The sequence below is a fragment of the Aedes albopictus genome, chromosome 3, assembly GCF_035046485.1.
Source record: "Aedes albopictus strain Foshan chromosome 3, AalbF5, whole genome shotgun sequence".
Classification (NCBI taxonomy): domain Eukaryota; kingdom Metazoa; phylum Arthropoda; class Insecta; order Diptera; family Culicidae; genus Aedes; species Aedes albopictus.
In genome coordinates this window covers 428,274,507-428,300,092 of record NC_085138.1, presented here as the reverse complement: position 1 = coordinate 428,300,092, position 25,586 = coordinate 428,274,507, and positions in this window count along the sequence as shown.

The window sequence follows — 25,586 nt, the reverse complement described above, 5'->3', positions numbered from 1 at the left end:
ACTTTGGGCCATAGGGTTTTCTATCTGATTAGGCTGACCATGTGATTTCCTCACTTTCGATTCAAAGGTTCACAATGCACATTTATAATTCAATAGAAACATCACATATTTACAATGTTGGGGCCCTCTGAGGGCCCTATCGGATGCGACCTTTTTCTATGCAATCCAATTGCTACTGATTAGACAGTCAGTCTCTTCTCGATCACCCTGCGATCATAGATAGATGACGTCATAATCTTCTCATAGTGACGATAGACCTGAGAGAATCAATTACCTATCCAGGGGTATATATAAGGGAGGTGAGTTAGGGAATCGCGCTACTTGGGCGGTGGCTTCTATATTCGTCTGTTTTCCACTATAACTCAGTCAATCTTGAACCAATTGACACAATTCTTGGAATGCGGTGAGATAGGTATAGTATCTACCCGTGTACAAAATTTCAAGTCAATCGGTTCAAAATTGACCGAGTTACAGTGGAAAACAGAAGAAAATAACAGACGAAGAAAACCACCGCCCAAGTAGCGCGATACCCTATCACATTGCTACCGAACAGTGGGTCTTCGTATTGCGGTTCTTCTTTCAAACCTTTACAATATAGTTAAGTTCAGACCAGCCTGAAGAAATTTGGAAAATGTTTTGTATTATTGAATATAGGGATGGGTACACCACACAAAAAAACAATCTGTACAAAATTGTATTTTTTAAATAAATTTTAATGTTTCAATAATTTGTAGCGAAAAAAATGTACAGGGAAAAACTTGGAAAATAGTAATTTTTTTTAGCAGTTATGTAGTACACATAACATATCACTCAATACCGACTTAATTCTCATTTTCGATTGACAAACCACCAACATTTAAAAAATGGTCTATCCCAAAAAAAAAACACTTTTTGGTCGAACTTTGACGCTCTGTTTCAATAAACTTAAAAACATGCCCAATTGATGCGAATTTTCAAATTTATGTATTTTTATTTGCGTAAGTATTCTTTAGAGGCGTATAAGAATGAGTTTTTTTAAATAACCTTTTACCTAGAGATTGTTTTATAAATACCTTTTAGGATTTATCCTAATCCCCCTTCTGATTGTACAAGAACATCTTGCGAGATATTTTCTGGAGCTTCTTCAAAATTACTCCAGGAGTTGTTGTTTGGCATTTCTTTAACTTTTTTCCAAGAAGGTTCTTAGCTCTTTCATGTGACCATTCACATTTCTTTTAAAAATCCATTCCTTCTGAAATTTCTTTCGTATTTTATTTTTCTTATTTCTGTAGGATTCTCTTCAGAAATTCGTTCCGTTTTTCTACCAGTCCTTTCAGAAATTGTACAAAAAAATCTAAGAATTTCTATGAGATATCCCCAGGAGTTCCTCGAAGGATTCACTCATGAAATTCTCCGCAGAAATTTATTCTGGGCTCCAAGAAATCTTCCATTGGCTTTTATTTCTACAGGAATTCCTGCTGATTTTTTTTTTTCGAGAATCCTTCCCCAAGGCTTTCCTACGGAAATGCTTAAGGATTTCTTGCAGAATTTCCTTTACGGTATTTTTTTTTCCAAAAAATCTTCGCAAAACTTCTAACATAAATTCTTTTAGAAATTTTCCGCAAAAATACTCCTTAATTTCCTCCACAAGGGATATTGTGCAGGGTTCCTTGAAAAAAATCTTGAGGGATTCTTTCAATAAATCCTTCAGTAGTGTTTGTGTTATTTCTACTAGAACTTAAGAAACAAAATCCTGGAAAAATCTTAAAAGAAATCCTGAGAAATATTTGTGACGGAATCAAAATAGTTAAATCGCTATTTTAAATACTAAATTCTCAATCACTAGGTGGATTAATCCACCTAGTGGTGATAGTGCCTTTCTCGTCGAATATGTACTCATGATCTTTCCGTCGACGTAAGCATTCTGAATCCTGTGAATATTTTTTTTTATAATAACAAGCTTAAATATAATTTATTTCACAACCAAAAATCACTTTGCAGTCTTCGATAAACTTTTTCCTGCACACTTCAGGCTATATTTTATTATCATTGGTTACTAGATTCAAAAAAAAAAAAACATAACCAATAAATGTAAGCAAGTGAAATTTTTCGTACTGAATCCAATTCAAATTAGAACCATATCACAGAGCGCGAGGAGCAATCAGTCGGATCAAAATTTTGAGTAGCAATTTTAGACGCAAAAGGGGATTGAAAAACTTTACTCGAGGTTGATGCGATTAAATTTCAATGTTCTCATGGAAACACCCTTCTACAGTATATTTACACCTCAGAAATATGAGAAGATGTGATTTGATGAGCCTGCATCAGTTTTGTCAAGATCTTGGTCAAGATTTTGTTCTTTTACACATATTTATCGCTTGCATTGATTATGTTCACTGTTTTTACCACTTCCTGTAAGATACCCGGAACCGGATCCAAGACTGTACCTATTGTCTCAAATATAGTCTGAGACTAGCCTCCTGCTAACTGTTCAACAGGTTTTCTGAAAAGCCGAAAATTGATGTGCATGCATGGATTTGATTCATTTTACATTTTGGTCATTCTGGCGGGACATACAAAACGAGTTCTACCGGTAGTCTCTAATGTGACTATTTTTTTGTAAACCGTTCATCAATTTATCGAAAAAGCCGTGGTTTGACATGTCGCATGCATGAGTTTGGCTCTTATATGCATTTGACCACTTCCAGCAAGACACCCGGAACCGGTTCCGAAATACTACTGGTTGTCTCAAATATGGTTTGAAATCATTTTCTTGCTAACCGTTTATCAGGTTATCTAAAAATCCGCGATTTGATGTGTTGCATGCATGGATTTGGTTCACTTTTACATTTGACCACTTCCGGCGGGACATACGGAGCCAGTTCCGAAACACAACCGGTAGTCTCTGTTGTGATAAAAGGCTATTTTCCTGCTTACCGTTCTTCAGGTTATCGGAAAACTGAAATTTTATGTGTAGTATGCATGGGTTTGTTTCCTATCTACATTTGACCACTTCCGGCGGGACACACGGAGTTGGTTCCGGAACACTACCGGTAGTCTCTGCTGTGATCTAAAGCTATTTTCCTGCTTACCGTTCTTCAGGTTATCGAAAAAGCTGCTATTTAATGTACCGCATGCATGGGTTTGGTTCCCATCTATATTTGACCACTTCCGGCGGGACACACGGAACCGGTTCCGGAATACTACTGGTTTTCCTAAATATAGTCTGTTTCCATTTTATTGCTAACCGTTCATCAGGTTATCTATAGAGACGCGATTTGATGTGTCGCATGCATGAGTTTGGTTCAATCTTATATTTGGCCACTTCCGGCGGGGCACCCGGAACCGGTTCCGGAACACTACCAATAGTCTCTGCTGGGCCAAAGGCTATTTTCCTGCTCACTGTTCATCAGGTTATCGAAAAAGCCGCTATTCGATGTGACGCATGCATGGATTTGGCTCACTTTTATATTTGGCAACCTCCGGCGGGCCATCCGGAACCGATTCCGGAATACTACAGGTTCAGATATGGACTGAGGGTATTTTCCTGCTTTCCGTTCGTCAGGTTATCGAAAAATCCGCGGTCTGATATGTCGCATGCATGGTTTTGTAGCATTTTCATATCTGGTCCCTCCCTGGGGTACCGATCCGGAACACCTAAATGGCCATAACTCCGGAACGGCTGAACCGATCCGAACAATTTTCAATAGGAAACAATGGGATCAGATTCCGCGTCGAATGAACCATCGGTCATAAAAATCGGTTGAGGTTTACTGCCAAAAAGTGATGTGAGTTTATTTTGTACACACACATACTCACACACACACATACATACACACACACAGACATCACCTCAATTCGTCGAACTGAGTTGATTGGTATATGTTACTCGACTCTCCGGGCCTTCTATCAAAAAGTCATTTTTGGAGTGAACATATAGCCTTTCCAGTACACTTAGTGTACGAGAAAGGCAAAAATCTCTGAAGATATTTTGGAAGGAATTCCTAAAAAGGGTTCCGAATCATTGGAATGTTATTCAGAGTTTACCCACGCCTCCAAATCCTTTTCAAGATAATTTCTGACTAAATTTCTATTCTAGCTCCATTTGTAATCCCTGGATGTATTTTTGAAAGTATTCCTGGAGTAATATCTGGAAAAATTGCTTGGTGGAATTAAAAAAAAATTAAAGAGACTTTCAGCTTGGGGCTGGTTCGTCTCTAGGAAGGAAGAAATTCTCTAATAAAGTTACTGGAGATTTATTTGAAAGTTTCCATGGAGTAGGGATATTTTAGAAGGAAGCTCTTCTGAAATAACTTCAGAAACACATAGAAAAACACCTGCAAAGCTTCCTTGATAAATATCTTCAGAATGCTTCAATAAAATTCCAGTGAAAATTTATAAAACTATTTTAAAATAAATTTCTGAATGAATTCCATAAAGAATTCATGAAGGAAATCTTGGAGTAATTTTTGAGTAAATACATGGAGGAATACAAGACGGAACTCAAAGTCTCAAAAATAAAGATAAAAAAACGGCGAAGCCCCTGAAGAGATTCCTCCTGGCATCGCATAACATTTTTAATAAATAAATCTCTAGAGGAATATTTGCAGAATTTTCTGGATGACGCTTTGAAGAAATTTTTGGATATATTCCTGCGAAAACTTGCATTGGAATCGCTAGAGATTTCTGGAGTGGGTTATGAGTAATCACTGGAAAATTTCCTAAAATAGTATGAGATCGAATTATTGAAATAATCTCAGGCAGGTTTTAAAAAAATATCAGTTAAATACTCCATTGAAGAAGAAATTTCAAAATTTTTAAGTGAATATCTGAAGAAAGCCCTCGAAATTCTCAAAGAGTGTGTTGAAGCAATTTCCGAGAGAAAGTGGAATGAATGAATTCTTTGAGTAATTTAGATATTCGTAGAAGATTTTCTACAAAAATCATACGAGGAATATCCGAAGAAATGGTTAAAGGAATTCGTAATCATAATATTTATTGTTTCAGGTAAAATCAGGTAATTGCCCAGTCAACCAGTGATCGTATAAGATGTTGAATAAGATGTTAAAGTGGAGGCGATATGCGTACATTTTACATGCGCCTAAATGGAGGCATGCACGCATATGGCCTCCACTTTATCATCTTATGCAACATCTTATACGGTTACTGGTTGTCTGGGTGGTCAACTATATAATTAAATATATTCAAATTACTTGGAATATTGGGAGGGGTAGCCTAAGGAAGCTAAATGAACTGGTTTCTGGACAAATGTTCGTGGGGTGGCCAGACTTTCACACGGGATAACAACCATCGTGTCGTCTTCCGAAGATCTCCAGTAAATTTAGCTTACCCTGCTACAACAAACCATCGGGTAGATCATACCCTTCCGGTATGACTCTGCAGCCATAGGTAAGTGCTGATGGTGGGTACACAATCATCATCATCATCATCATCATCATCATCATCATCATCATCATCATCAAATGGTTAAAGGAATTTCTGATATAATTCTCGAGAAGTTTTTGCAAGAATTCCTGGAAAAAATGTAAAGAACACCTTGGAGAAAAATCCCAATTAATTCTTGGAGGTTCATTTTTTTTGCGTTTTAAAACCTCTATAATAGTTTCGTACCTTTTAATTCCGCCCTATGTTGCTTATCCTTTGACAGATACGCGTATTTCGACTACCACTTGTAATCTTCTTCAGTATCAGTTATCCACTCAGTGGAAATACACGTATCTGTCAAAGGATAAGCAACATAGGGTGGAATTAAAAGGTACGAAACTGATTACACTCATTCGAAGAGGGTATTCTGCTTAGAGGGTTCGAAAAGTCGGTACAAGACTCTATAATAGTTTTAAACCAGAAGGGTTGATTCGCCTCTATTGGAGGTTTATGCTGAGGAATCCCTGGAGGAAATTCTGAAAGAAACTATTGAAACATTAATGAAGCAACTCTTAACTTTTGTTTTTTTTTGTCTGGATGATGAACTCGAATCTCTGGTAATATCAGGAAGAGCTTGTGAAGAAATTCTCTAGAGAATTTATTGGCAATTTTTTTTTAAAAGATGCCTTTAAAGATTTTCTGAAGGAAGGAATTTATGAAGAAATTCAAGAGACATTTCCATTAATCCGTGTACAAATTTCAGAAGTCATCCATGCAAGTTTCCCAAATTATTCAATCGAAAATGTTGGGGGAATAGATTGTGGAGTTTCTGTAGAAATCCTTGAAGAATATGGATGTCATATTACACTTTTATGCTTGTTCAACCTTTTGCATTTTAGCACCAAATAAAAAAAATGGAATGCAAAGAAAACTATTAAAATAACTGCTGAAGCAATTGAAAAACAAAAACTTGAGAAATTCTCATAATGACTGGCAAAATACTCCCGTTACAATTTCCGAAGGGTTTCGGAAAGTAATTTCCGTATGGTTTTACAAAATCCTGCCAAAGCAATTCCAAAAGTGAAGAACTTTTCAAAGAAATAAGTGAAGGCGTTTCCGAAAGTATTTTCAAAGGACTTGACGAATGAATAGCCAAAGCTATTTCTGTAAGAATTGCCAAAGAATCCTAAAAAAATCAGAAAATTATTTGTCTGAGATAATTGCCGATTAAATACCAAAATATTTGCCTGATTTTTTTTTTTTCAAATTGTCAATTATATGCCTAAACAAAGTATCGAAGCAAGTTTGAAAAGAATTTCAGCGAACATTCGCAAGGAAACTTTCGCAAACATTTCTAAAAGCACCACTGAAAAATTCACGAAGAAATTATCTATAGAATTCATTGAACTTGCAGTGAGAATTCACAAAAGAGTTTTGCAAATTCCTTTTGCATGGACTTTTAAATAGATTACTGAAAGACTCATCAAACAAATTGTCGACAAAATTCTGAAAGGCATTGGTATTGGAAGTCCCAAAGGATTCACAAAAAATACGCCCAAAATTCCAAAAATAGAATGGTTACAACAATAGCAAAGAAAATTACCAAAAGATCTGTTGAAGCAATTGAAAAAAAAAATGCATGAGAAATTTCCAAAACGATTGGCAAAAAACTCCCGTTGCAGCTTTCGAAGGGTTTGCAGATGATTTTTCTAAAAATATTGCCAAGTTAACTCTTAAGAGAATTGTCGTAGCGGCATCCAAAACAATTACCGATGAAATTTTTAAAGGAAGTCCCGAAAGATTCTTTGGAAAAATTTCCAAAGCGGATCCAAAGAAATTGCCACAGAAAGCTCCAAAGTCATCGCTACTTCCAGAGAAAATTCCTGAGGAATTCCCAAGTAAATTGCGTAATAATTTGCCAAAAAAATCGAAGAATTTACTTTCAGTCACAACAATCATTGTTGTGCAGTGAATTCCCTTTTAATTCGATTCAATTATACGAAAATCATAAGGGCCCATATAGCCGAGGCGGTAAATGCACGGGTATTCAGCATGACCATGCTGAGGGTGACGGGTTCGATTCCCGGTCGGTCCAGGATCTTTTCGTAAAGGAAATTTCCTTGACTTCCTTGGGCATAGAGTATCTTCGTGCCTGCCACACGATATACACATGCAACATGGTCATTGGCAGAGGACTCAGTTAATAACTGAGAAGCAGGCTTTGTCCCAGTGAGGACGTTACGCCAAGAAGAGAGAGAGAGAGAAGAGCATCTCTTCTAAAAAATTTAAAACATTGCTTCCGGTTTTTCAGTTATTCCTTTGGAAGTTTTGTCGGATTTTTCTTTGGAATTCCTATTACAATTTGTTGGGACATCCTTTGGCAGTTTCTTTGGCAGTTCCTTTTGATCCCTTGTGGAAATTGAGTTATTTGGTATAATTAGGAGATTTTTTACAGCACAGCCGAGGAATTCAATATTTATTTAGAATTGAATTTAACTTTGAATCAGACATGCCAGATAATTTTGTTTATAAATATGTATCACTCTTTCCAAAAATCTGTACACCATTAAAAATTTGGGAGAAAAAATCATATTCCATACAAAATTAACCCTCTAATACCCAATCCCGCCTTTAGACGGGGTATCGTTTGAACATTTTTTAATTTTTGTTTCGTGGAAAATCTTTTTTTATATTTTTAGCTGATATTCTATAATCTCAAAATGGTTTCTGATGTATTTTAAAGCGTATTTACATTTTTGCCTTTCTCGTACACCAAGGTGTACCGAAAGGCTATATGTTCACTCCAAAAACGAAAATTCGATAGAGCCTCCGGAGGGGTCAAGTCTTATATACCAATCGACTCAGCTCGACGAATTGAGGTGATGTCTGTGTGTGTGTATGTGTGTGTGTGTGTATGTGTGTGTACAAAAAAACTCACATCACTTTTTGGCAGTTAACCTCAACCGATTTTATTGACCGACGGTTCATTCGACGCGGAATCTGGTCCCATTGTTTCTATTGAAAATGGTTCAGATCGGTACAGCCGTTCCGGAGTTATGGCCATTTAGGTGTTCCGGACCGGTACCCCAGGAAGGGCCAGATATGAAAACGCTACAAACCCATCCATGCGGCACATCAAACTACGGCATTTTCAATAACTTGATGAATGGTAAGCAGAAAAATAGTCTCAGACCATATCTGAACCGGTAGTGTCTCGGAACCGGTTCCGGGTGTCCCGCCGGAAGTGACCAAACATAAAAGTGAACTAAACCCATGCATGCGACATATCAAACCGCGGCTTTTTCGATAACGTGGTGAACAGTAAGCAGGAAAACATTCTCAGACCATATCGGAACCGGTAGTGTTCCGGAACCGGTTGCAAATGTCCCGCCGGAAGTGGCCAAGTATTAAAGTTAACCAAACCCATGCATGCGACATATCAAAAAGTGGCTTTTTTGATATCCTGATGAACAGTAAGCAGGAAAATATTTTCAGAACATATCTGAATCGGTTGTGATCCAGAACCGGTTCCGGGTGTCCCGCCGGAAATGGCCAAATGTAAAAGGGAACCAAACCCATGCAAGCGACACATCAAATCGCGGATTTTAAGGCATCTTGATTTGACAAAAAAAAAAGTTTCCGGCCATATTGGGGACAACCGGTAGTGTTCCGCAACCGATTACGGTTGCCCCATCGGAAGTGGGCAAATGTAAAGGAGAACCAAACCCATAAATTTGACACATTTAATGACTTTTTAGGTAAGCTGATGAACGGTTAACAAAAAAAATTACAGACCATACTTTGGAAAACCAATAGTGTGCCGAAACCGGATCCAGGTGCCCCGACGGAAGTGGACAAATGTAGAAGAAAAACCAAACGCATACACGCAGCACACTAAATAACGGCTTCTTCGATAACGCGAAGAACAGTCAGCAAGAAAATAGTCTCAGGTCAGTAGTGTTCCGGAACCAGATTCGAGTGCCTCGCCGGAACTGGCGAAATGCACGAATGAACCAAACCTATACATGCATTACATCAATTTGCGACTTTTTAGGAGAACTGATTAATAATTTGCATGAAACTAGTCTAAGGCCACATCAGGGACAATCGGTAAGTGGTAAAATGTGAACCGAAAGTTGTAAATGTGAAATTGAATCAAATCCATGCGTGTCGTACCATAAAACCACGCTAATTCGACAATGATTGCTGTCAAATTACCTGTGTAAACTTTCAATTCGATAAACTAACTCTATTTTAGTTTTGTTTAGATTGTATGATTTGTTTTTGAACACAAATCTTACAGATATTGTGGTGCTACGAATTGATAGCTTGTACATTTTACGATTGTTGGCTTCCGAGGTTCACTGCGGTTGATCACCAAACGGATCAGGTGTCGGAATGCACCAAATTAGAACTTTCGGAAGAAGCAGCTGCACGAGGAGCCGCTGCGGGTGTAAGTAACATCACAATATCGTATCATTCATATTTACAGTGTATTACACTGTGACATTTGATCATTTTTTTAATTCAACAAATTTCGAATAAGCGGGGTACAAGTTAAAAAGTGTCTTATTAAAGAGTGATGAATACGCGGGGTTTGACAGTACATCAAATAGCAGCTTTTTTGATAACTTCTTCTTTATGGATTGACGTTCGCATTGGAACTTGGCCTGCCTTTCCTCTACTTAGTGTTCTTTAGAGCACTTTCACAGTTAATAAAAGGGTTTTCTTTGCCCGCCATTTCATGAATTTGTATATTGTGAGGCAAGTTCAATGATACACTATGCTCAGAAAGTCGTGAAAATGTTCCCGATCGGAACGGGAATCAAACCCGTCGTTTCCGGATTGGCGATTCATAGCCTTAACCACTAGGCCAACTGGAGACCCTTTTTTGGTAACACGATGATCGATTCATAAGAACATAGCCTCAGACCATATTTTAGACAACCGGTAGTGTCCCAAAACTAGTTCTGGGTGTCCCACTGGAAGTGGTCAAATGTAAAAGTGATTTGTACCCATGCATAAAATAAATCAAATCGTGGTTTTTTTAGGTAACCTGATGTACGTTAGCAATGATATTGCCTCAGACTATATTTGAGAGACCCGGTGGTGCTCCGGAACCTGTTCTGGAAAGTAACCAAATGTACCATGCGACACATCACATCACGGCTTTTTTAATAACCTGAGGAACGGTTAACTAGAAAATAGGCTCATACCACATTAGAGACTACTGGTAGGGTTGCACAACCAGCGTTTGATGCTTCGCCGGAACTACGAAAGTAAATAAAATCAATGCAAGCGATAAATATGTGTAAGAGAACAAAATCTTGACATATTAAACCCACATACAAACAGACGTCTCACGATACTCACTACGTTCTTGTTTTTAACGGTCAATAAAATATAACCTAGAATGTGCAGAAAAAACTTTATAGAAGACCGCAAAGTGATCTGTGAATGTGTAAAAAGTTATATCTTAGCTTGTTAGTATCGTCTTGATATTGATCAGCTCCCAGTGTTAGTGAAGGTACTCAAGCAGTCAACTGAGAAATCTGATATTATTCAGCTCTGCTTTTACGCTGAACACAACGTCGGAGTATGTGCCATCAATAAGTTTTAAGTCAATTCAATAATGGCTTTGATAAAATGCTTGCTTTTCTTAAAAAATATCAGGATTCAGGAACACTTTGACTTACGTCGACGGAAAGATCGTGAGAACATATACGACGAGAAAGGCACTATCACCTCTAGGTGGATTAATTTGTTTTTAATTAATTTTTTTTTTAAAACCATTGAAAAATGGATGTTTTAGTCACCTTTTAGAAGTCATTGTTTATTTAGCATTGAATCGCTACAATTAACATATTTTAAAATTTTCCCAAATCATTCTTTCCTTGTTTAATAGTTTAAGGGAATCGAATATACTCTAAAATTATTTTCCTTAAAATTACACGGAAAAAAAAATTATGTGAAAAAAATTTTAAATAATAATATTTCAATAACTATCATAAAATCTCAAAATGTTTTGATCTCAAAAAATTCGTTCCCCAAATTGGCTTCCAGGAAAAATATAAAAGTGTGGGGATGTTCAAAAATAAAAATTTGAAAAATCAAAAACTGAAATTCACGATTTCACGAAAACAAGAATTAAGAAGAATCATCTTCCAAAACATGTTTAAATCGATTTTAGATGACGAAAAATGATATTTAGATCAAAATCAAAAATTTGGGTAATAGAGGGTTAAAATTATCCCTTTCGCGTAAAAATCTGTATTTCTTATAAAACGAAATCTGTAAGGGTGCTTAGAAATCTATATAATACAGATAAATCTGTATATATGGCATCCCTGCTTTGAATCCCTACGAACACTTAACCAAAAATTTACACGTTCAACAGGACTCGACCAGCGGCGCTTTCAAAAGCTCGAAAATTAAGGCTGTTTTCACATCCGCAGATCTTTTGCTTCGAACATCTACAATCACAATATGATTCCACATCGGTATAAATCTGACTGATGACCACCTCCCAGTAGGTGGCCAACCAGTAATTTATTCCCGCTGCTACCGAGAGGCGTTTTCCCGAAATGCCATTAGCTGGCGATACTATCAAACACAATTTTCCATTTTCTCTACTTGAACATTTCTATTCGATTCGTCGACGGCGGGGCGCAATATTAGGTCATAATTGATTTTACGAAAGGAATATCTCATCACCTCTCTACATCGTGGCCTTTGTTGTGGCCATCAAAATAAATCACTTCCCAAAGCCCTTCCGGGCGGCAAACAGTTTCCCCTTCGTTTGAACTTTGAATTTGAGCGAAACTTTTTTTTTTCGAGGACGAAGCCAATAAAATGGGAAAAAGGATTCGTCGTTCCTTCCGACTATAAGTCTAATGCGATCAACCAAATGCTGTTTAATGCCATTTCTACGAAAAATGGGAAAAAGATCCCGAAAACATTGTCCTCACGTCGTACGCAGTCTTTCACCGCACCCTTGCAACTCCGACACTTCCTCCGCCCTCACCCCACCGAGAGATGCAATGAAAAGGCCAAGAAGCGCACAAAAGGATTTGCCTCCATCTTTTTAATTTCTTGTCGTCTCGTCGTCGTCGTCCGTACGCCACTGTTTGATGTTGGAAAATTAATTCAATTTTTCAAACAATATTTTTCTTGCCCTGGCGTGCGCTTCTTTCTTCTTTTTTCGTCATTCTAAGACCGAGCGGTGGGGGCCTTTACAAGCATGAGGAGTGCTATCACTTGAAGAGCACAATGTTATCCAATGAATGAATGGTTGGCAGCCCGCGGCGCAGACAAAGATTGAAGTTACGTGATAGAGGCCTATACCGTCGTCGCTGCGCTGCGTTGGCTGGTGGGGACATTTAGGGTGGGCGGGGGTGTCGGTTGAAAGACGACCAGAAAAAATAGGATGAAAGTGGTTGATTCGATGCGATGTGCTGCTGCTATATGGATGATGTAGGAAAAAAGGGTGATGAGGATGTTGAGGACCGTGTTCAGAAGCGATAGCGACAGATATACGTCAACCTACCACTACCACCACCATCTGGTGCTCATGAAGGAGGAGAATACGATCTTTTGAAATGGTAATTGCATTTGAAGACAATTTTTCCGCTCTGCTAGCGGAGAAGACGACCGATGTCTGCAATACTTCTGATTCGAAGTCGTTTTTCCTGTTGGAATGGAGCAACATTAAAAAATGTGGAAGGTTGTTGGAATGGTATGATATTATTATTAGAACAAGCTATGAGTTGCTAAAGATCCACTCGACGTGTCTTCGTTCCATATGACATTGTTTAAATTCCATTTCAATACCTACATCACTCTTCTTGCGCTGAAATTCTATTGAAGATGGTAATTAAACTTGGACATCATGGTGGTTTGAATCCATCGACTAAGGTTCGTTCAAGTATTACGTAATGCAAAGGGGTGGAGGGGGTCTAATACTGTGTTACAAAACTTCAAAATTTTTCATATGAAAATTGTAACGTGGTGGAGGAAGAGGGTTTAAAATTGTAAAATTTTGCGTTACGTGACCGATAAAGCCAAAAAAAGTTTCAAATGTAAATCTCTTAGGTCGATAAACAAGGGATTTCTGAGGCAGTTCAGAGAATTTCAGGGGGCTGCAGAAAAATTTAAAAAGCGTTCGGAGAGGTCTTAAGGGCGGTTTGATAGCTTCCAGGAGCGTTTTTGGGGGTTTCTGGACTATTTTTGAGGCGTTCCAAGGGGATTCAGGGGTATTTCAAACTGATTATGAGCATTTCGGTGTTTGAGGGGCGTTTTACGTCATTAAATTTTCAAGGGCGTTTCATGTTTTTTTTCTGGAAGGGTTTCAGTGTGTTTAGGTGAATAAAAACTTCGTGCAGTCGCAATGAGCGACATCGAAGATTTATCAAATATTTTTGTCTTAAAAGTAAGACACACCAGCTGGTAACTTGGTCTACTAATATTTTTGTTCATTCGACCATTTGTCCATTCGACCTTTTGTCCCTTCGACCTTTTGTCCTTCGACCATTTGTCCTTGGACCTTCTATCCTAAAGCCCCTCTGAGATCTTATGATACCCCCTAAAACGCTCTGAAACACCCCTGAAACCGCCCTTAGTCGCACCTGAAAATCTTTGCAACTCTCTTGGAACCTCCTTTGGAATCCTCTGAATCCCCCTGAAACCCACTGAAGCCCTGTAAGCCCTTAAGACTCCTGGATCGCCCATGAGATCACCGGAAGCCACCTGAGACTCCTAAACTTATCTGAGATCTCTTTGGTACTCCACGAAAACCACTAGAACATACTTTAAACTCCCCTGAGATAACGTGGTAACGCCCTGAGACTTTGTGGAACCCTCCTGGAACCTTCGGCGACTCGTTTAAGCGCCCCTAGGGCCCCCTGTAACTCCCCTGGGACTCTATGAATCACCATTGAGACCCCATGGAGCCCCCTGGACACTCCTGGATACGATCCTGAGACCCCCTCAAATGCTCCTGATACCGCATGGTAGCTCTTGAACTCTTTGGGATCCACTGAAACGCTTTGCTCTTCCCTACACAGCAAAAAAAAAAATTCTTGTGATATCACATTATTTTCTCTGCACATCAGTCGCGTCGTTAAACTGATGTAAAGATTACATTCTTTCCACGCAGCAAATTAGCCGCCGCAGCTTGAAAGTGGGTCTAGCAATCGCTATAGAGCCGAATCGATAGATGACTCATTTATAGGTAAAATATTTTCATGGATTCGTACACTGATCCGTTAATTGGAAGGCATATCCCTTACCTCTCGGCCATTTCACCGAGTTGTGTATGATAAAATATGATACTGCTTCTAGGTATCTGATGAAACGGGTTTGTCGACGCTTTCCGTTGCCAACCAGGGTGTACATGGTAAGTAAGATAATTGTTGGAAAACGAAGTAATCGGGTGAAATTACATTCAGAAATGGATACATCGCCAGAAATTACGCGCCTGGATATTACAAAATTATTTGTTGTGTAAACGCTCCCGGGCCACTGTTGCTATAGCTATCGTCAATATTACATTTTCTTATGCACTTCTAGGTTAAGTAATTAGGCTTATCAGTCCTTGACTTTCTACAACGAAAACGTTTACGATTCGTCCCTAGGTTTCGGTAACAGTTGTTACCATCCTCAGGGGACAATCAGTGTCATCGTTCTTTGTTTAGTGTCTTTGCTAAGCATTTATCTATGGTGATTTGCCAGCTGTACATGCTGTTTTCTGCCTTTCTCATACCACGAAGTGTACTGAAAGGCTATATGTTCACTCAAAGAACGAATTTTCGATAGAAGGCTCGGAGGGACAAGTCACATATACCAATCAACTCAGCTCGATGAATTCAGATGATGTATGCATGTATGTATGTCTGTGCGCAAAAAAAGTTCACTCAATTTTGAGGCATTTCCCATTCGCCGATTTTTCGGATTATAGCTCGAATCGCACCGGAATTTTACCGCATTGTTTGCTAATGAAAATGGTCCGGATCGATCAAGGCGTTCCGAAGTTACGACCATTTCAGTGGTCCGGACCAGCACCGGTATAACTGGCCGTATACAACACTGAACTAAGCCCAAGCACATCAAATTGCGGCGACTTTTGTTATATTTAGCATGGTTGACGAATTTTGTGCAGAAATCAACACTGGAGATCTGAAATTCCACGATGTCGGCCCAAAATTCAAGATGGCAGCCAAATATTTAGGATGGCGGCTCCAAATTGAAGATGGCGGCTGTTTATTAGAGTTTTAGGCTCTATAACCATGCAATATGGGTATATTTGGTATTGGGAAGATGTTGGAGTCCAAAAATAAGGATTAAAATATCCAAGATGACGACCAAAATATCTAAGATGGCGGCGTCTCAAAATTTAAGATGGCGGCTCAAAATTAAAGATGGCGGAGTTTATAAATGGCGACCAGAATACTCAAGAAGGCGTCTCAAAATTCATGATTGCGGCTGTTTAATTGAGTTTTGGGCTCTAAAACTATTCAAAATGGGCATACCTGTTATGGAGAAGAAGCTTGGAGTCCAAATGGCGACCAGAAATTTCAAGGTTCCGAACTTAAATCAAAAATGGCGGCTCAAAATTCAAGATTGCGACTTTCTTTTAAGAGTTTAGTGCTCAAATATCAAGATCCCGAAAAACAATATGGTTTCTGGCGCCATGAAATGGATATCTGTTAAACGTATGAAAATGCGATATTCATCAACATGTCCTTTTTTTTTCTTTAAAATTAGGACTCTTCTAGCACTTTTTAGTATTGGATTGTTTTGCACTATTTTGGACTGTCCAAAATATTCGAGTATTGATGGAGACGCACGGTTATTCAAAATGATCGAAATATTTAAACGTAAGAGAAGGATTAAAATCTGATAAATTGAACAAAATTCAAACTGAAAGCTCAATTCTGAAACGCTTTCCAAAGAAAATAAAGAAACACTGATAAAAAGGGGCTGTCCATAAACCACGTGGTCATTTTTTGTGGGAGATTCTTAACATCCCCCCCCGCGTGGTCTTTCATTTATACAAAAAAAAAAAATTGTATGGACCGTGGTCTTTGACCAACCATGCTCAAGAAAGTTCTTAGAAAACCTTAACAGTCCTAAACCAACCCCATCCCCCTCATTGCTACCCCCTGAGCACGCCCTAAACTCCCCTAAACTTCACTTCCAAATTAATTACCTTAAACCAACCTTATTCCTAATCTAAACTCCAACTGCTCTGAACGCAATCAGATTCCATTTGGGTTATGTTACCTTAATGGAGGGCCCTAAATAGATTTTACCTAAATGGATTCGGATTAAATGGAGGTTTAAGTGTATTAAGAAAAAATGGGAATATTTGTATTTGAGATTGTACTGACAACCCAGAACATCCTGAACACTATGAAGTTTGGATAAACGGAATAATTGTTCTGAAAGCATAAAACATAAACATACAGTATCGGACAATAAAAATGCACCAAAGCCGTTTTCCCATACAAAATAGTCAACTTTAGATTGCCATATTTCAGTTATCTCTCAACCGATTGTTTTCATTTTTCTGTGACGAACTACAAAACATTTCAATTCTCGAAAACTATTCAAAAAGTTCAGCGATAACTATTGATACAAAAGTTACAGATAGGTTGAATTTTGACAATAAAAATGCACCAAGTTAAAAAGTTTTATAGCAAAAAATTGTTACGTCATATCATTATGGTATCTTCGGCAAAAATGTTTCATGTGTAATGACGGATACATTTGCTGAAGAGACGAACGAGATATGACTTCAGCATTTTTTGCTATAGAACTTTTTGTCTTGGTGCATTTTTATTGTCAAAATTCAACCTATCTGTAACTTTTGTATCAATAGTTATCGCTGAACTTTTTGAATAGTTTTCGAGAATTGAAATGTTTTGTAGTTCGTCACAGAAAAATGAAAACAATCGGTTGAGAGATAACTGAAATATGGCAATCTAAAGTTGACTATTTTGTATGGGGAAACGGCTTTGGTGCATTTTTATTGTCCGATACTGTATATGAGGTATGGTCATATTAACCATCGTCGTCATTTAACCATCGTCAAGAATATCAAAAACTGTTTTATATTCTGGGAGTTGTTCAAAACTGTCCCGATGTAATGTCCTTCAAATATACAAGAATAATTTTATGGGTTTTCGCCATAACTAATAGCATTAGGGATCCATGAAGCTCTTAAAATCTACTATGTCATACTATAGGGATATTCCAGGTCAGCTAAACTACCTTGGAGTTCAGAACTTCAGGTCTACACTCGTAACAGTAGCCATATATTTTATACTGAGTAACGTGGCTTAATCAATCGCGGTTACTGGGCCAATTTAAAGTCTACTATATAATATTTAGAACCTTTGGGACATTAAGGGTCGTCCAAACTGTCCTGAAATTTAGATCTTAACAGTAACTGTAGTTATTCTCATAATGAAATGTAATATTGCACATTCAACTGTAATCTGTAATCCCCCTGGCATTTCATGAGTCATTCCAAGATATTTTTAAAGTATTTCAGATCAACCAAACTATTTTGGAGACCATAGCTTCAGGTACACACTTGAGATAATAGATTTGCCACTACGCTTAGTAGTGTTGCATAATCCTCTGTATGTACCAAAGTAGTCCGAGAAACAATAAGCGTTGTTATATACTTTGGGATATTATGGTCCATTATGGTTGATAAAAGCCACCAATGTAACACGAGTTGATTTCGTTTTAGGGGCCGTGCACAAATTACGTCACGCTTTTAGGGAGGAGGGGGTGTTGGGTTAACACAACGTGACGACTCATACAAAAAATGAAGTCCCTTATAAAAGCTGTGACATAGGGGAGAGCGGGGTTGGAAAATGTTGATTTTTGCGTGACATAATATGTGTATCACCCCTTCAGGGATGCCAGATGATTTTTTTAAAAATCTGTATCACTTTTTTCAAAAATCTGTATCCCATACAAAATTTGGGAGAAAAATCTGTATCCCATACAAAAATAAAATGACCCCTTCTGGCTCAAAAATCGGTATTTCATATAAAACGAAATCTGTACGGGTGCTCAAAAATCTGTATAACACAGATAAATCTGTATATATGGCATCCCTGCACCCCTTAGATAGTAACGTTACACAACAACTCTCAAGCAGAGATGACATATATACAGAGTTTTGAACATTGGTACTGTTAAATACTCATCCTGAATTAGAACTAAATGAAATTTTCAATCTAGTAGAAGTAAATAATTTTGACCAACCATAATTAATTTTGACCCACTGTGCACACTGAACGCACACCACATGTAAATAGTAGCATAAGAAAATGTAAATAAAACAGTTGAAATCATTACCCCGTCGCGTTTGCACAATCAAATTGTTGCTCCCGGTTTTGTGGTGTCTAAAAGTTCCAATTGCGACTATTCATACTTAATTGTACCCGTCCGTTTGTGCAGTGCCTAGTGGAAGCAGTTATGAACAACTAGAATTGAATGAGAAGAGCGAAAGAATCTGCTGGGAAAATATTCCACGATCACGTGAAGAAAGAAGAATAGTTAAGTGCTAAACAGGTACAGATTGCGTTTATATGAAATACAAATGTTTCACCCAAATTTTGTATGCGATACAGATTTTTGAATGAGTGATACAGAAAATCATCTGGCATCGCTGCTCTCAAGGGTCTTTTCATGATAGTTTTGTGACAATTTGGGTCATCCAATCTTTCATGGACTATACATCTCTATATCTAATATATACATAATCAGCCATATTTTCTAATTCGACCGGTTTGTTGAACGGCTTGAGGACTGTGCTGGTCAATTTTGCTGGTCTTAGTTTGACCCCAAAAAGTGCATCATAGGTGGATAAAGTAGCCGAAGTAAAGAAAGTTTTATTCTAGAAGATGTTTAGTTTATAAGAGAAAAATGCAGATAATCAGTCTTTCATGGTTGGTCCAGGAAAAGATAAAACATCCTTCTAGAAGCCAGACAGGAAAACCCATGGAAAATGACCCATAATTTCCTAATACAAATAGACAACTCCGGTTTTTGTTGAATTTGTTCTTTGACTGAAACAATTTGGTTTTAATGTACAAAGTCGATCTAGCTGAAAATATCTCGATATAAATCTCTTATAATAATCAAAATGATGATGCTCTTCATAACCCCAACATGTAATAACAATCTTTTTTAAATCCCAACTACGCCACCATTGCTGCTCTTGTCAATGAATGACACCGAGGAGGAAGTCGAATCACAATAAATCGTAAAATATTGAAGCGTATACATTGTCCTCGCTCCGGGAGGGGTGTAATTCGTAGAATAATAACAATAATGGTTTGTGTTTTCATAACATGTGTCTATTTACTCAGTAACAGAGAACAGAAAAAGAGTAGTACAAAAGAATCATCAGCAACACCGACATAGTTAAGCCTGGTGGGTCGCGTGCTGCCGTTCAACGATGTCATATGTGCTGTGCCTGCACTCAACAGGCCTCTTTCGCTCATTTGAACAATATTTTCATTCGAAACCACTTTTTATTTGCGTTTTTTGCATGATTGATCAATCGGACCACGCAATCCGGAAGCGGTGCGCTGGGATTCGGACTGGGGGTGGTGGTCACTGGCCGGACAAGCTCCATTGTCCACAGACCAATATCGAATTTTATGAAATTTGTACATGTTTACTGTTGGCGGTGGCCCATCGCTTTCGTACATTAATTTTTCGGATTCCCTTGAGGTGGGCTCTATTTTGTATCAGTTCGAGCAGGCAACCAATCAATATGTTTGTAGTGTGAGCAATCGCATCGGATCAAGTAGGGTCACCGACTGGAGTTTCGTATGGTACTTGAATCGGATACTTCACATGTTGAACGAGGTTGAACGGATATCCTTCAATTGTTTAATATGTCCATGATGGGTTCTGTTTATATTCCAGACGAACCATAGTAAAACAATTATTTATTTCAACAACTACCTTCGATTGGTTGTGTATTGGGATGGAAGGAAAATTGAAATAATAGTCAACAGCTGTCGTTGCCTCGGTAAACATGGTTTGTGTGAGTTCTATAAATTTGTTTGACTATGCAGAGGAAGCAAACATCCACTGTCCGTTAGCTTTTATCGATGCACTGTCGCGTGCCATGTTTTTTCAACCAATTCAGGCAAATACCTACATATATATTGGGTCATTATTATGATACTGGAATGATATGCCTATACCCAATAAGGGTGGTGTTTTGTAGCTAGGCAGCCATCCACCCTTTCCTGAAAATGGATCCGTCCATAAATACCGAACAAACAAACAATGGTTCACTAAATAAAGCTTTGATGGTACTTGACGCTTATGCAACGAAACAAAACCTAACTTTTGGACTGTCTCATAAGCAAACCTATGAGTCTCACAGAGACAGATTTTGGGTCGCAAACCGGGTTCATATATGATCCAGCACGTTGAGCTCCATAACTATTAAAAAACCCAAATTAATCCACCTATGGTGATAGTGCCTTTCTCGTCGTATATGTTCTCACGATCTTTCCGTCGACGTATGTCAAAGTGTTCGTTTTCGCAAGCATTTTATCAAAGCCATCATTGAATTGACTTAAAACTTATTGATGGTACATAGTCCGACGTTATGTTCAACGTATAAGCAGAGCTGAATAATATCAGAAGTCTCAGTTGACTGCTTGAGCACCTTCACACACATTGGAGGCTGACCAATATCAAGACGATACTGACAAGCTAAGATATAACTTTTTACATAATCACAGGTCACTTTGCGGTCTTCGACAAAGTTTTTTTCTGCACATTTTAGGTTATATTTTATTGACCGTTGAAAACACGAACGTAAGTATAGACTGTTTCAGAAATTATAAATACACTTTGTTTTGTAAATTAAATGAACTGTTCAAATGATGTTTACCTACTTCTTTCAGAGTATAGCATAATGTACTCCATATTTTTATATTTCCTTTCAATTGTCTTGATATTTTAAAGAACAGTTGAGTTCTCTAACAAATAACTAAATTTTTCAAATTTGCATTTGCACAAAGGTGTTTTTTAATGATTTCAACATTATTTATCACTAAATACCAAAAATTATCTAAATTTTTATCACATTCGCTTTCTCAACAAGTTGTCTAAGGAATGCCTTGATCAAAATTTGGGAAAAATCGATAAAGGCATTTCCACGACATTTTTCCGGAGATCAAGTTTCTCATTTTTTGAGGTTTTCTACGGAACATAAGAACTACCACACAGTTTCTTAGCTTTCCTGAACGCATTTAATCTAAACAAACTTATATTTTAAGCTCATTCGATCCTTCAGATGGCAAAGCTTGTCATACCATAAAAATGAATGCAGTAAGCAGTAATTAAGACATTCGTTTGCTTAATGTTTGTTGCTACTGGTGATGGTGAGAAATTTGAAACAAAAATTTTTGTTTTGAGAAGGCCCGTAATGGTGGTTTTTGATCAAATATTCCAGTAAAAATTACTCTTACTAATCGAGAAATATCTTTTATTATCGATACAGCAATTTTTATTGTGTTTGGAAATTAAATATATTATCTGTGAGATTTTTTTTTCTTTTCTACTATGCTACATTTTTTGACCACTTTGTGCAACTTCAAATTTTGATCATCTTGTTTACAGAGCTTTATTTTTTAACTTTTACCAACAACATCAACAAAATTGGTATTATTTGCTTCGTTAGCATGTTTACTATTAGAGCTAGAAGAAACTTTTTTGGATAATGTGCTCAAATTGAAATGGCAGGTAATCGTTAGTGTATTTATAATTTCTGAAACAGTCTATAGTGAAGAAAAAGTTATCAAAAAAGCTGCTATCTGATGTACTGTCAAACCCCGCGTATTCATCACTCTTTAATACGACACTTTTTAATTCGTACCCCGCTCATTCGACATTGTCGAATTAAAAAATGATCAAATGTCACAGTGTAATACACTTCAAATACGAATGATCCGATATTGTGATGTTACTCACAACTCACAACTCACGGCTCCTCGTGCAGCTGCTACTTCCGGAAGTTCAAATTTGGTGCTTTCTGACACCTGATCCGTTTGGTGATCAACCGCCGTGAACTTCGGAAGCCAACAATCGTAAAATGAACAAGCTATCAATTCGTACCACCACAATATCTGTAAAATGTGTGTTCAAAAACAAATCCTGCAATCTAATCAAAACTAAAATAGTTAATCGAATTTAAAGTTTACCCAGGTAATTTGACAGCAACCATTGTCGAATTAGCGTGGTTTTATGGTACCACACGCATGGGTTTGGTTCAATTTCACATTTTACCACTTACTGATTGTCCCTGATATGGCCTTAGATTAGTTTCATGCATAATGTTAATCAGTTTTTCTAAAAAGTCGCAAATTGGTGTAATGCATGCATGGGTTTCGTTAATTTGTGCATTTCGCCAGTTCCGGTGAGGCACTCGAAACTGGTTCCGGAACACTAGCGGTAAATGTGGCCTGGGACTATTTTCTTGCTGGCCGTTCTTTGCGTTATCGAAGAAGCCGTTATTTTATGTGCAGCGTGTATGCGTTTAGTTCCGTTCTACATTTGACCACTTCCGTCGGGGCACCTGGAACCGGTTTCGGCACACTATTGGTTTTCCAAAGTATGGTCTATGATTTTTTTTCTTGTTAACCGTTAATCAGGTTACCTAAAAAGTCATTTAATGTGTCGAATTTATGATTTGATTCTCCTTTACATTTGACCACTTCCGATGTGGCAACCGTAATAGGTTGTGGAACACTACTGGTTGTCTCCAATATGGCCGGAAACTTTTTTTTTGCCAAATCAGGATACCAAAAAATCCGCGATTTGATGTGTCGCATGCATGGGTTTGGTTCACTTTTATATTTGGCTATTTCCGGCGGGACACCCGAAACCGGTTCCGGATCACTACCGATTCAGATATATATTCTGAGAATATTTTCCTGCTTATCGTTCATCAGGATATCAAAAAAGCCACTATTTTATATGTCGCATGCATGAGTTTGGGTAACTTTTATACTTGGCCACCTCCGGCGGGGCATCTGGAACCGGTTCCGATATGGTCTGGGAATGCTTTCCTGCTTACTGTTCATCAGATTATCAAAAAAGCTGCGGTTTGATATGTAGCATGTATGGTTTTAGTTCAATTTTATATTTTGCCACTTTTGAAGGGACACGAGGATCAAAACCGGTTCAGATATGGTCTGAGAATGTTTTCCTGCTTACTGCTCATCAGGATATCGAAAAAGCCGCGGTTTGATATGTCGCATACATGGTTTTAGACTTTGTTTTAGATCAATTTTATATTTAGCCACTTCCGACGGGACACCCGGAACCGTTTCCAGAACAAAACCGGTTTCGATATGGTCTGATAATATTTGCCTGCTAACTTTTCATCAGGATTTCAAAAAGGCCACTATTTGATATGTGGCATGCATGGGTTTGGTTAACTTTTATACTTGGCCACATCCGGCGGGACATTTGATACCGGTTCCGGAACACTACCGGTTCCGATATGGTCTGAGAATGTTTTCCTGCTTACTGTTCAACACGTTATCGAAAAAGCCACGGTTTGATATGTCGCATGCATGGGTTTGGTTCACTTTTATGTTTGGCCACTTCCGGCGGGACACCCGTAACCGGTTCCGGAACACAACCGGTTCAGATATGGTCTCAGACTATTTTTCTGCTTACCATTTATCAAGTTATCGAAAATGCCGTAGTTTGATGTGCCACATGGATGGGTTTGTAGCGTTTTCATATCTGGCCTCTTCCTGGGGTAGCGGTCCGGAACACCTAAATGGCCATAACTCCGGAACGGCTAGACCGATCCGAACCATTTTCAATAGGAAACAATGGGACCAGATTCCGCGTCGAATGAACCATCGGTCATTAAAATCGGTTGAGGTTTAGTTCAAAAAAGTGATGTGAGTTTATTTTGACCACACACATACACACATACATACACACACACACACACACACACACACATACACACACACAGACATCATCAGATTTATGCAAAATATTTCGTTGGCAACCAAGACACTCAAAATAAAGTACCGTATTGCGCTGTTGTATTTTCGGTAAAAGTTCAGATTACCGAATGTTCAGCAAATTACCGAACGTTCAATAAACTGTACTGGATCATCGGTAATGGTTACCGAACCTATCTAAGTTATGCAGATCGTGCGATGTGCGGACAGGTGTCGTACACAACAGTGAAAAATGTTTTTGTCTCAGAAGTAAACTTCTGTTTTATGACAGATTTATACAAAAATATGCGATTAACATTATTGGGGATTTTACCCCGTAATAGACTCACACTTGAAAAATTTTGACCCACAAAAATATTGTCGCAACGCTTTTTCCATAGATTGGGTTTTGCCACCGCAAACAATAACAACATTGAACACATTCTCTCGGTTAATGCAATGCATACAATTATTTCCTTCAGCTGCTAACTGCCATGCAAACTGACGTGTGAGTATTTCTTTTTCTTCTTGGAAGATTTACTCGAAAGTGTATCGACGAATGTAAATTGCAATACGCTTATTCGCACTATTGTTGATTCGGAATGTTCATGATGTGGACTAGGAGTCTGTTTGGCTTTGTATTTCGCAAAATCGTTATCTGTTCTGTGGCTTAGTTGGTTAAAGCGCCAGTCTCGCGAATACAGAGTTGAGGGTTCGAATCCCACAAAAACTCTTACAAATTTATCTCTCAATTTGCCATTTAATGAACATTCAGTCTCTTTTATTTTTCAAGTTTTCTCAGTACACAAATTGAAGTCAACATGTTCGTCTCCAGGGCACCGGATTTCGTATAATTTGGTGCGTTTGATCCAGTATTTCGTTTTGGTGCCTAAACGTTGACCAGACATATTCTTTAGACTTAACGCTGCCCCAAATAACACTCAAATTCCCGTGAGAAAATGCAGAATTCTGAATATACACTCTTTGAAAAAATCATGTAAGTTTAAGTTAATTTGGATGCACAAACAAGGGGTGGCTCGTTTGGTAAATTTACATTTTCTCGTACTTAACCTGAGACCCACTGGAGCACCTCTAAGAGCTCCTTGAACCTCTCTGGAACTCCATGCAAACCTCTGAGACCTCTTGGGATCCTTCTGATACCCCTTAAACGCTCCTGGAGCTTCTCAGAGACTCCCTGAGACCTTA